The following is a 12670-nucleotide window of genomic DNA, read 5'->3' on the forward strand; positions in this document are numbered from 1 at the left end:
CTCGGCTATTTCTTTATATAGAGAGTTCCCGACACTCTTGCCCAATGTGTAAATAGGAGAAGAAGAGCACAGCTTGGATATCGTGCTTTACGCTCATCCTGTTGGCATGTTAGGGCGATACAGAGCGTCACGACTGTGAACTCCATTCAGTTATTCATTTGTTCACTGATTTCCTGAACAAGTATTTATGTATCACATCCTATATTCATATAGAGAGTTCTATATAAATATAGGTGATACATAAACGCTTGTTGAATACACACACACACACACACACACACACACACACACACTTCTCTATACTATTCTTTATACTGTTAGATGCTGGAGGTTAACAGAAAAGACATAAACCCTGTCCTCAAAGAAACAGACCAAGAATGATGGCACGAAGCGCTGCAGGGATGGAGAGAGGGCTGTGCAGAGAGGCGGGGCAGGGGAACCAGTCTGGGGAATCAGAGAGAGCCCTTGGCCCAGGTGGCCCTCAAGATGGCTTTGAAACTACAAAGGAGCCGGGCAGAGAAGTGAGGGCACAGTGTCCCAGGCAGGGGGGAGGGGCACGGGGGAGGGTCTGGAGGCATGTTCAACAGCAGAAGGAGAGAACCTCAGGCGGTTTGGTTATATTGGTGGGTAAGGCTGGACCACATGGGCTGACGGGGAGTCAGACTCACCTGAGGCAGGGGTTGATGTTTACAGAGGGGAAGAGAGTTTGGAAGAGAAAGTGAGGGGGTTCAGTGCCATGTGGTTCTCCTGATCTCGGGCTGGCCATACACGTTGTGTTCAGGGTATCCGGCTTCCCAGAGCTGTGTGCTCTTTCTATATTACCTTTCGGTAAAATGTTTCTCAGGGAAAGAAAGCTCCCACTTGGCTCTGGAAGCCTCTGCATCCCTGTGAAGGCCTGGGGAGGGGAAGCACATAAGCAGATCTGCATCGTACGAAGACCCTTCCACTGGAGGAGGGAGCTGGATCAGCACGCGGCCAGGAAAACACGCATTGGTGTCTGAGCCACGAGGAGGATGGACAACGGCTTGGACGGCTGCATGACGGCGGTGACAGGAAGGACGGGAGAAGGCAGGGAGTGAGACCCTCTGCCGAGTGGCCCAAGCTGGAAAACCTTGTGTACTGTGGATTCGACCATCACCAGGACGCACAGTTCATGGGATAACCATCTCTCTCAGAGTGAGAGTGATGGCAGCCTTTTCCGTCAGGATGATTGCAACTGACACGTGTTGTTCCACAGTCATGAATAAAACGTCCCAACGTGGATGGCTAACAATGCATAGCTGTGTGCACACACACGGGCACACGTGTATTCCCCGCAGGTATCGCTCATACAAATTGCTCCAGCAACACTGGGTTGAGGAACCTACATGCTCACATGCACCTTTTCTCTGAAGACCAGCCAACTGCAAAGTTCAGGTTTGTAACATGTACTATATGTACTGATGTGCTCCCTCTTGCAGGATTTCTGCTCATGTCTCCACGAAACATGCAGAGCGTGGAGATAACCTTACTCCCCAGGCTCAGGGAGGGGTCAGTGTAAAACAGAGAGATGCAGGGAGAAAACCAGGATGCCAGCAGTGGCTTGGCTGAAATCTCAGGCGTGCTTTTTGGCACACACGCGTTCATTTCACAAGCACCAGCTGAGGTTCTAACATGCGGAGCAGATGTACAAAAAGGAAGAGGGAACGGTTGCTGCCCATCGTTTGAGGTCAATGCTGATCTCTCCAAAGGGCATCTTTCTCCGACGTGCGCCCTCCCCTCCGAGGGTAGGAGTCTTACAGTACGGAAGTGCCCAAGAGTCATACGCTCAAGGAGGAAACGGGAGCAATGGAGGGGGTGCTTCCACGCGAGGGTTCCATGTTAGACTGCGGGGTTCACAGCACACAGGCCTGGCCGGCCTCGCCACTGGCAGGTAACAGGGGCCTCCTGGGTCTGAGCAGAAGGGGCACACAGGACAGCATCCAGCTGGGGAGGGGGCAGTGATGGAGGCAGAAGAGGAAGGAAAGCTGGAAACCCAAAGAGAGGGCAGCTTTGGGGAGCCTGTGTGCAGCAGACATCACACCTGAGCGGCACGCTGACGAGGCCGGAGGGCTGTGTGGGTGCATCCTCCAGGTCCCAGGTGTGGCAGGGGAGCCACACCACACCGCGTGTGGACACAGACCTTTGCTCTAACAATAAGAGGGTGAAATCTGAGTAAAAAGAACGCGCCAGTTGAGGGACTGAGGCAGCAACATCTCCTCCAAGGATTGAGAAGCATCCTGAAAGCGGCAGAGCTGATCAGCTTCCTGACCCTCAGGGGCTTCCCCTAATACACACACAAACACAGCCTCAAGCAGACAGACAGACAAAACCCAGTGCCTTCTACCAAGAAAGGCACAGAGATCTGCCCCATGATATGAACGCGTCCCAAAGCCACACTCTTCTCATCCCACCGAGAATGTGCTGGACCGTGCTGGCTTGAATACTGTACCCGCAAACTCACGTCCACCCAGAACCTCAGAAGGTGCCGCTATTTGGAAACAGTGTCTTGGCAGATGTAATGAGATCAACTAAGATGAGTTTACACTGAATTCGGGTGGACCCTAGCCCCAGTGACCGGTCTCCTTCATAAGAAGAGGGGTGAACACAGCCGCACGCAGGGAAGGAGGCCACGTGATGCTGCAGGCAGAGACGGGGGTGATGTGACCACAGGACAAAGGGTGTCAGCATCGCAGGGAACATCGGAAGCGAGGAGAAAGAGGCAGGAGACACCTCTGCCCTAGAGCCTTCAGAGGGACCCTGGCCACGCCGACACCCTAATTCTGGACTTGTGGCCTCCGGAACTGAGAGAGAACACAGTTCTGTTGTTTACGCCACCCAGTCAGTGGTGGTGTCTGCCGGCAGCCCTGGGAAACGAATCCACCTTTCAGCGGGATAACTGTTAACACTGTTGTCTCCGTAAGCAGACTCACCTTAAGTATCTCCCCACCAGCAGCAGCGGGGCGGAGGTGGAGCGAGCAAACTTACGGGTGCTAAGCGCTTCCTATGCCCCAGGCTCTCGGCTGGGGGCTGACAAACCCAACGGCAGGGGTCCCCAAAAACAACTCTGCAGGGGGTAGATTTTACCCCATGGCCCAGATGAGAAGGCTGAGGTCACGGGCCTTTCTTGCCTCCACACAGGCCACCTTGTCAACTCAGTGTTCAAAAATTCCAAACCATGCATCCTCACCACCACGATATGTCCCGGTCACCGTGATACTGGGTATTGCCTAAAAAGTTCTGGATGGGGATTAATGTCGCATTTGAAAAAAATAGGCTTCGTCCCAGAATACAACCTGGACTCATACTGGCTCTCGCTGACTCTTATCACCTCATTGAATTCAGGAGGCGATGGGCTCCCCTGCGGAGCTAATGGAACGGAATCAAACGTAAAGCCTTCTCAGTGGGGGGCGCTCACCATCCTGACGGCGCGTGGATGCGGCGTTTCATGACGGAGCCGCGCGCCACATACCACGTGAGCCAGCAGGACGAGGGACCACGAAGGATGGCAGACAAGTGCGGGCCCTACGCTTCTGACGTTAACTGTTCCTGTTACACACATAAGAACGGAAACCTCTCTGTCCTTGTATTAGTTTCCCGGGGGCGGCTGTAACTACCACACAGTGGGCAGCTTAGCCAACAGCGATCTTTTTTTTTTTTTTTTCTCTCATAGCCTGGAGGCCTGAAGTCTGAGATCAAGGAGTGGGCAGGGCCCCGCTCTGTCTGAAGGCCCCAGAGGACGATCCCTCTTTGCCTCTTCTAGATTCTCGTGGTTGCCCGCAATCCTCGATGTTCCCTGGCGCGTAATGCGTCACTGCTGCCGCACGGCGTTCTCTGCGTGTCCATGTGTCTTTGCCCGTGTTGACACTTTCTCATAAGGACACCAGTCGTTGGATTTGACTCTCACCACTCTCGCCCAGCATGACCTCACCTTAAACCGATTCCATCAGTAAAGATCTTGTTTCCAAATGAGATCGCGTTCACAGGTCCGGGTACCCGTGCATATTTGGGTGATATTATTCAATGCAGAACAATGCAGTATTTCTTAAAGCACTAAATACAGGTTTACTTGCTTTATATTATTCGTCTCCTAATTAGACTCCTACTTCACACCAGTGTTACAAGAAAATGGCACTGTTTCCCATTTAAAATCTCATTTAGATCCTTTCAGGGGAGACAGTGACCCAGGGGGGACCTGTGTCTGCTCTCTCCTCACATTCTGAGCGCTAACTGCTCACTAAGGAAGCGCTGTGTATTCTCACATCTCTTGTTCCCTGTTCCCTGTCCTCTGTCCTCTCCTTTGCTGGCTTAGTCCAAGCTGTGCTTCCTTCTGGTCCAGAGTATTTCCTCAACTTTCTATCTGCCAAGCCCACCTTTTTTTTCATCACAAGAAAAAATTAAATCTATGGTAGTTTTTGTGTCATGTAATTAAAAATATCCCTCCTTGCATAGAAATGGGACTCTACTGTTAAACATTTCATATCCATGTAGAGTGGATCTAAGGTACATTTCATGCATGGCCACATCTAGCATAAATTATAAATTCATGGAAAAGTGAAACAGACATGTTCCAAATTATCTTTCGTTTGCATTTTTATTTCACCTTGTTTATCCTCCTTGTAGCTAGAGGAAAGTTTGTTTGAAATTAGAAATTTTCTTAAGAGTCACATTTCCAAGGTAGTGACTTTTTTTGAAGTGATATACTCTGCGGGGAATAGAGGTTCACGGTTTAACTGTCAAATAGTGTACATCACACACCAGCAAACTCTGGAACTGTACCCAACCAACCAAATACAACAGTCACCACTTTATGAGGTAGAAAGCATGAGCGAGATTTAGAGAACTTTTTTCCCTCTACCAGAGAAATCAGTAATCAGAGTAAAGGTAGATATGTTAGTTAACATTTTAACAAATTTTTTTAGCCAAAAAATAAAATTAAATAAATGAACGAAAGAAAGAATGAATAGGTAAATAACACAGCAATCAGCCAAACCTGAAACTCTACTGTGTAGGATGCTAAGAGGATACAGTGAGTGGACCAAGAAAATAACTGCCGATGACATACAGAGAATAATCTCCACCACGAGCTCCACATTTCATCCGTCCCAGACAAGCAAACACAGGCCAAACATGCTGAGAAACACTGTTTCACAAAACGTGAAATGATGTCTTAAAATGATAGGGATTCAGTACAAAGGATTCCGTTCCCTTCCTTGTGTTTTCACGACAGCCCTGTCTCCAAAGCTTCCTTCCCAAGACGACTCAAGCCCAATACACCCTTGGCTACCCAAGTGGCAAAAGGAAATGGCAAGAGGAGATCTGAGGACCACTCAGGCGGAGACGCATCTCAGAGAAGAAGACGTGGTTTCTTCCTTTTGGATGAACAACAAGAATAGTGCGGTAGAAAAACGGAGGGAAGATTCCACCCATCTCCCACGTTCATCACAAGTTCATGGAGGAAAAAAAAAAAAATAACCAGATCCCAATGAGGGAGAGAACTAAATTCTGTTGTTTTTAATGGGTAAAGGTATTCAGACCACCTGTGTAAAAATACGCTGCTTGCTCCACAGGGAAAATACTATGAGGGGTACTTTAAGCAAATAACTAAACTGCATCCAAAGTTTGAAACCATTTTACAATGGAAAACCCCAAACCCCGTAAGCAGAAACAGATGGATGGTCAGCGAACACTGCTCCCCAGGAGAGGGACGCTTAAGCACGCGCGGCCATGCACATGTGTTCACGTTTGGCCCACTTGCTGAATCCTGGAAGGCCCTCTGGTCTTGCACATCGGTTAAGAGTTTGGCTGCTGGAGAGACAGTGCCTCGTTTCAAATTCCAACTCAACAGTCTGGGCTAGGTGATCCAAAGTAAACTAGTTAAATCAGCTAGGCCTCGGCTTTCTTATCTGGAACTGGGAAATTAAGAATTGATATTCCCTGTAAGTTGGTGCGGTTGCTACGGAGAACAGCATGGAGAGTCCTCCGAACCCGAAAAGCAGAGTTGCCGTATGATCCAGCAATCCCACTCCTGGGCACATACGTGGACAAAACTTTAATTCAAAAAGACACACGCACCCCTGCGTTCACAGCAGCACTATTCACAACAGCCACAGAAACAACCCAGGTGTCCCAGGTCACAGAAACAACCCAGGTGTCCCTCGACAGCAGCATGGTTGAAGAAGATGTGGGGCACGTATACAGATGTTGGTATTTCCTGTCGGCAAAATCGTGAGATTTTCGCTACCAGCCTTCATCGAACCCTGATTTAACTCAAGGACTCCTTTAAGCCAAACTGAAGTTTAGTTGTTGGAACACTGGGCATCCGTCAGCCAGGTTAAGAACATATGCCAGGATCTTTACGTTTCAAGCTCAAGTATTACCAGGCACCTACTTTCCTGCTACTGAGAGGAAATGAATGAGATGTCCTTTGAAAACACAGGGGCAAACGGTCTACTGGCTGAGTTCCTACTTGGGCCAAACAGGGGCTGAAAACTCTACCCGTATCACTGATGTCTCACCATAGTCCTACCAGAGAGGAATTATTCTCTCGTACAAAAGAGGAACACAGCACGTCTGAATGTTACACCTGTGCCGGAAATCTTCAATTTGGCCAGCTTCCCACATAACTTTCCTTAAAGGTAACCTTTCTACTGAAGTGCGACATAATACAGAAAAGTGCAAACATGTATTTCACAATGCATGAGGATGTTACGTTCACAGATGAATTTCACAAAGTGGACACGGGCAAGTCAAAAACACTGGAAAATTACCAGCATCCCTCAAGCCACTCTCATGCCTGTTTGTTCAATTTCTATTCGCTTCTCTAGAACGTCGGACATGCGTTTGATTTATTTAACCACATTATGCGGGGAGATTGTGCATACTATCTCTTCATTACCTGAGATCGTCTAAACTGTATTCCCGTAACAGTGGCTCACGACCCAGCTGCTGTGGACTATGCTCTATTGGTTATCTCATTTCCCCACAGAAAACCCTTCACAAAGGTACGATTTATCAACGTGCTTTTGACTTTGGATGAAATCTGTCTTTGGATTCTCCCAAAGGAGACACAGAGTCCAGGACTTAAGGGCAGGTAGTTTATTTGGAAAAGGATGCTAGGAAGCATTGCTGAGGAGGTGAGAACGTTGAACAAATAAAGGAGAGGAGTGAGAAAAGGTCCTCATCATGGGTATCTTGCAACTGTAGACTCAGAAAATTCAGAATTATTCCACCAAGGGTCGCTTCACCCCTGAGGGTTGCTTCAGGGACGTTAACCCCTCTCTGCTGGCTAGTCAAGGCTGCCCGGGGTGGGGATCCAGCTCCAGTGGGGTAGGGAGAAGGCCTCCCGCACAGGAGAAGAGTAACCCACGCCAGCGCACAGTGTGTCACCTTCCCAGAACCAGAGCCAACGATGAACTCCTGCAGCAGCGAGACCTTCTGTCTCAAGGGCCACTGGAAGTCAGAATTACACCGTGTTTTGGAAGAGCTATCACTGACAATCTTATCTCTTCACAGTTTATAGAAAGGTATGTACCATAAACACCACTGAGACCCAGGACTACGTTGGTGTCTTCCGGGGTACAGTTGGCATCATCTCATGAGAAAACAGGCACCTTCAACTCCTCGTGTTTCTCTGCCTTGCCATCACTCATGGGAGCTCCAAGTGAACGTTTCAGCCGCCCTCCAGTAGCTTATTTTGCCCTTACATTACTCTCATAATTACTGCTCATCTCCTGATTAATGTGGAGGCTTCATCTGAAATTTTTCAGGTGTAGTACATTGCCATGTGTCTTAAATGTTGACCCAAATACATTTCAAAAAGAGACCTGAATTAGAAATAATAAATCAAAGGGCAAAGGGGAAAGGAAGAATGCATTATGTATTTTACGGCAGTCGAGAGAACTGAGTCAAAACAGAAGATACTTGTGTGGCGTCTAAACCTTGTTCGAGGCGTGATGCAGGATGTTTATTTTAAACCCCACACGTCTTCACTGTGCAGACGAGGAACCCACGGCTCAAGGGATCTGACTGCCTGCCTGAACTCAATCATTTGGTAATGGGGAGAGCTAAGAGCTGAACACAAGTCTGTCTGGATCCATCCACCCACAAATACAGACGGCAGTGATGGATATAATTCCTAATGTTGGAGAGATGCAATATATACGTGTAATAATACGTTGCATATTGTTATTTCTGCTTCCCTTTAACTTTTGGAACTTTTCCCAAAATCACAGAGACAGCGGAGAATGAAAGATTCAATCTAGGGTCAACATTTCCTCTGCTCTTGAAATGTTTCTAGAGCTAATCTATAATTGTAAGACGGCATACTACCCGGTTTGTCACATTAGGAAAAACTTTTGAAGTGAGTAGCCTTTCTGTACGTATTGGATGTAAACATTTAGAAGCAATTACAAAAGAATTAGGGTATCAATCATTTTAATCTGATACTATTTATTTTGAAAAGCAGATTCATGATGGTGGAGTGAATATAAATTCCAACTGAAGTTTGCTTGTGTTTGGGGGAATTCGGCTCTTCCGTGGGGCTGGCACAGGGAGAAACAATCCCTAAGAAAGCTTCCCGCTGACCTACACCATTTGTTTTGAATAAAACTCAAGCTGGAGAGCTTTCTTTCACAAAAACGTAACTTTCCTAAGTCCAGTTATGTTACAGCCTGGGTTTAACAATGGGCATGAATAGATTTATATCTCATACATCAGTTTTATGGGAGCCACTAAGTTACAGTTTTGGGATGATAAACTTCCTCCATTTGGTCAAAATGGACATCACTATGTAAACAGCTGCCTCTCTGATGCGTCAGTGAGTTCCCAACAGACTTTCCTGTCTCAGTTCCTCAGGGTACTTGCACTGCCAAATCTTTATTTATTCTGGACTCAGAGGGTATACCTGGCCCAATTCACAAAGTTTATATGAGAACACGGGCACAAAAAAGGAGTTCTAATACACAGGGCGGTTTCAAATATTGAATAACTAATAGAATAAGGGCACACAGTGATCACAGTGGAACAGGCTTGATCAAAATGACATCCATACCAGACAACAGGTACACCCATACTGCTGTACTCAGGTGGGATAGCCCTGGGATTAAATATATCTAAGGATGCTTCCTCTCGGTCCAGATCTTAAGAAATTCAAAGAGGCAGATGAGTTCAAATTAGTAACTCAGACTTCACCAGAACGTGTGGAATATAGATGTTTCCTGTTTCTAAACTGGACTGAGATGGGTCTACATGTGTTCATTTGCTTCCGGATATTATCTAAAAATAACAAGTGAGAGTAATGTACACACCAGTAATAAAATCCAGTTTGCCTGAGAACTGAAGCACTGTTACGTGCTTCACACCCGCAATTATTCCTTAACAGCTGGCAAGGATTGAAACATCATCAAAGGCATTTATTAATAACAAACTCCATGTCAAACACGGAGGCATTAGCATAGCTTTGTTTGTGTTTTCACTTTACCACCATTTTTGTGGTTGAGGGAGAAGTGACGCATGCTGAAAAGTTGTAGAGAGTTCAACAGTGGTACTCGTGAATGGAAGAAAAAAGTTCACACAGAGGTTCAAAACACAAAGTTGCTGATGGACAATACTGCTCTCTCACATCGAACTAGAGACACAGAGAAACAGATGACATTACTTTTCATACTAGCTGTCATCAACATCTGATTTGCTGTATTCTATCGTGTGGCTAGATCTAGGCCATATTTGGAATTTGCAAAACGGCTGGAAGTAAGCGTTCACTAAACAGGACTTGCTAAGTAAACTACAATCAGCTACACAATGAAATACTATGATGCATCTGTACAAAACAGAAGCGTCGGATCTTTATATATGGATATGGACAGGCAGTAGTGTTTGTTTACATTTGCATAAAGAAACTAATCAAAGTAGTTATTCGTAACGGCTGGGTTGGGCTGAATGAAGGAGAGAGGAGAGGGAGGGAGGGAGACCCTTTATAAACTTTTCAATTTTTAGTAAGTTTATTTATTTACTTTTGGCTGCATTGGGTCTTCGTTGCTACGTGTGGGCTTTCTCTAGTTGCAGCGAGCGGGGGCTACTCTTCGTTGTGGTGCGCAGGCTTCTCATTGCAGTGGCTTCTCTTGTTGCGGAGCACAGGCTCTAGGTGCGCAAGCTTCAGTAGTTGTGGCACATGGGCTCAGTAGTTGTGGCGCACGGGCTTAGTTGCTTTGCGGCATGTGGGATCTTCCCGGACCAGGGCTCGAACTGGTGTCCCCTGCACTGGCAGGTGGATTCTTAACCACTGCGCCACCAGGGAAGTCCCCATAAACTTTTTTATTCTTAAATAAGTTCATTGTCTTTCCTGTCCAGGGCTTTCCAGTCATGGTGTCCCTTAGATCCAGATACTGCTTTAGGGGTCTTAATGTCCAGGAAAACCCTCCTTAAATGTTCTGGCTAGATCTGTTTTCCCAATTGTAAGTCCAGCTATAAAATGTTCGTAGAGCCCTGGACTTTTTCTTCTTCGCAGTGTTGTTAGTGCGACGGTGTGTGTGTGTGTGTGTGTGTGTGTGTGTGTGTGCATGTGCACACGTGCCCACATGTGTATGATCATTTATTTGATGCTTCTCCTCCAACACTAGGCTACGAGCCCCTCAAGAACAGGGTCTGGGTCTTGTAACCACTGAACCTTCACTGCGTGACACAGTGCTTGGCTTTGAGCAGTTTCCAATCCCTGTTTCTCAATTGAATAAATGGCAGTATGTCGACATCAATCAACCAATACAGACACAGTGTCAGTTACTGTCTCTATGTGCTTTTTTGTTTACCTGTTTTATTTGAAAAATACAGATTGCATTGAGTTTCATAGGAGAAAGTCTTCAGAAACATTCATCATTCCGTCTTTTTGTGTGATAAATTTTATCAAAATACTTCTGCATTGTATTTAGAAAATATCTGTTCTTACAAAGTTTTCAAATTTATTTCCATAGAATAGAGTAAAATAAGTCCTTCTGTAATTTGTTTAATCTCTGTTATTTCTTTAATTTTATTTCAAATTTTGGATTTGTGGTATCACCAACTGTTAAATTGTATCATCTACTGACTTCGCTTTACTCATTTTCACCAAGAGTCAGTACTGGATTTATGTTTCATCATTTGTCTGCTTTCTAATGTTTAATTTCATTTTTGTACTTTTCTTTATTAGTTTTATATTTTTTCATGTTTTAATTCAGACTTAATTTTTTTAGAGTAGTTTAAGGTTCATAGCAAAATTGAGGTAATGCATTAGTTTTATTTTTAATTTCTTTTTCTAACAACTTCAGTTGAATGTTCTTCGCATATTTTTTTCTATTCCGTAATTACTGAAAGTCACTCCGTTTCTTCTGAGCACGTTGTAACTATCTACAACAAATTTATTTTCTATAAATTCTGCATTTTGAGTTTTTAATTCCTCTTTCACTCGATAGTTAAGGCACAGATTGTAATTTATTTTACTTAAAATTTTAAATACTTAAAATTTTCAGGGTGCTTTTTTTTTACTTTCTATTTTTCTCATTTTGTTTGTGATGGAATATGGTGGTGGTTACTATTTCCTGTCATTGTAATCTTTTTAAGTTGTGTGTGTGTGTGTGTATTAAGTGTGAGAATCTTTTGTTCTTAATAGGCAGATAAATTATCTCATTTACATTTATTTTTAATTGACATATAACATTACATTAGTTTCAGGTGCACATCATGATTTGATATTTGTATATATTGCAAAAAGGTTACCACCATAAGTCTACTTAATATCCATCACCACATAGTTACAAATTTTTTTTTCTTGTGATGAGGACTCACACTTACTGCTGTGACAGATATATTTGCTACTTTTTCTATATTTCCTTTTATCTTCTAGTTTTTGCTCTTTAAAAATTTTTCACGATATATATATATATATATATATGTATTTTTTTTGATAGAGTTTTGTTAATGGTAATAAAAAGGAAGGAGGTTCTGGGGTATTTTAGCAAAAAAAAAAAAAAAAAAAAAAAAAAAAAACCTGATATTGTACCCTTGTACTAATCAAAAAGAGCCAGAAACTATTACTCATAAGACTGTAAAAAACTTTACAAACTATTTGAAAAGGAGGCTAATTTACATTTATCTTTTGTTCCTGATATTCTATTTTTTTGAAATGCAGCTTCAATAATGATAAACCTCTTCTCTTATGTGAAGAAGAGAGAAATAGCCACATTGGCTTTTGATCTTGGTAATAATTCACAAAGATCTCAGAAAGAAATCATTTTCAGGAACTATCTCCAAGCTTTTTAAGAATAAGCTTCATGTTTAAGGGAGAAAACAGTTTTTAAGTTTTTCTTTTTTTCTTTAAGTTGCTTATGGCTATGTCTGGATGAACATAATTGATTTTTCAAGGGAAGATTCTGACTTTCTACCCTGAGACCATTTGCAACGTGCTATGTGAGAAATTCTGTACAGAAATTCATTGACTTTGACAGAATTCCAAATTGTTTCTTCTATCATGATAGCTCATCAACTGCTTTTGCTTGATCAGAAATGAAGTATTTTACCATCAAATGGTTCTGCTGAAATTCCTCTTTTAGGCTAAGATTCCCTAAACATAAAATTCATTTAGCATAACATTGTGCTTTGCTGAACCTATTGTATTTTCCCC

Source organism: Tursiops truncatus, chromosome Y, assembly GCF_011762595.2.
Source record: "Tursiops truncatus isolate mTurTru1 chromosome Y, mTurTru1.mat.Y, whole genome shotgun sequence".
Lineage (NCBI taxonomy): Eukaryota > Metazoa > Chordata > Mammalia > Artiodactyla > Delphinidae > Tursiops > Tursiops truncatus.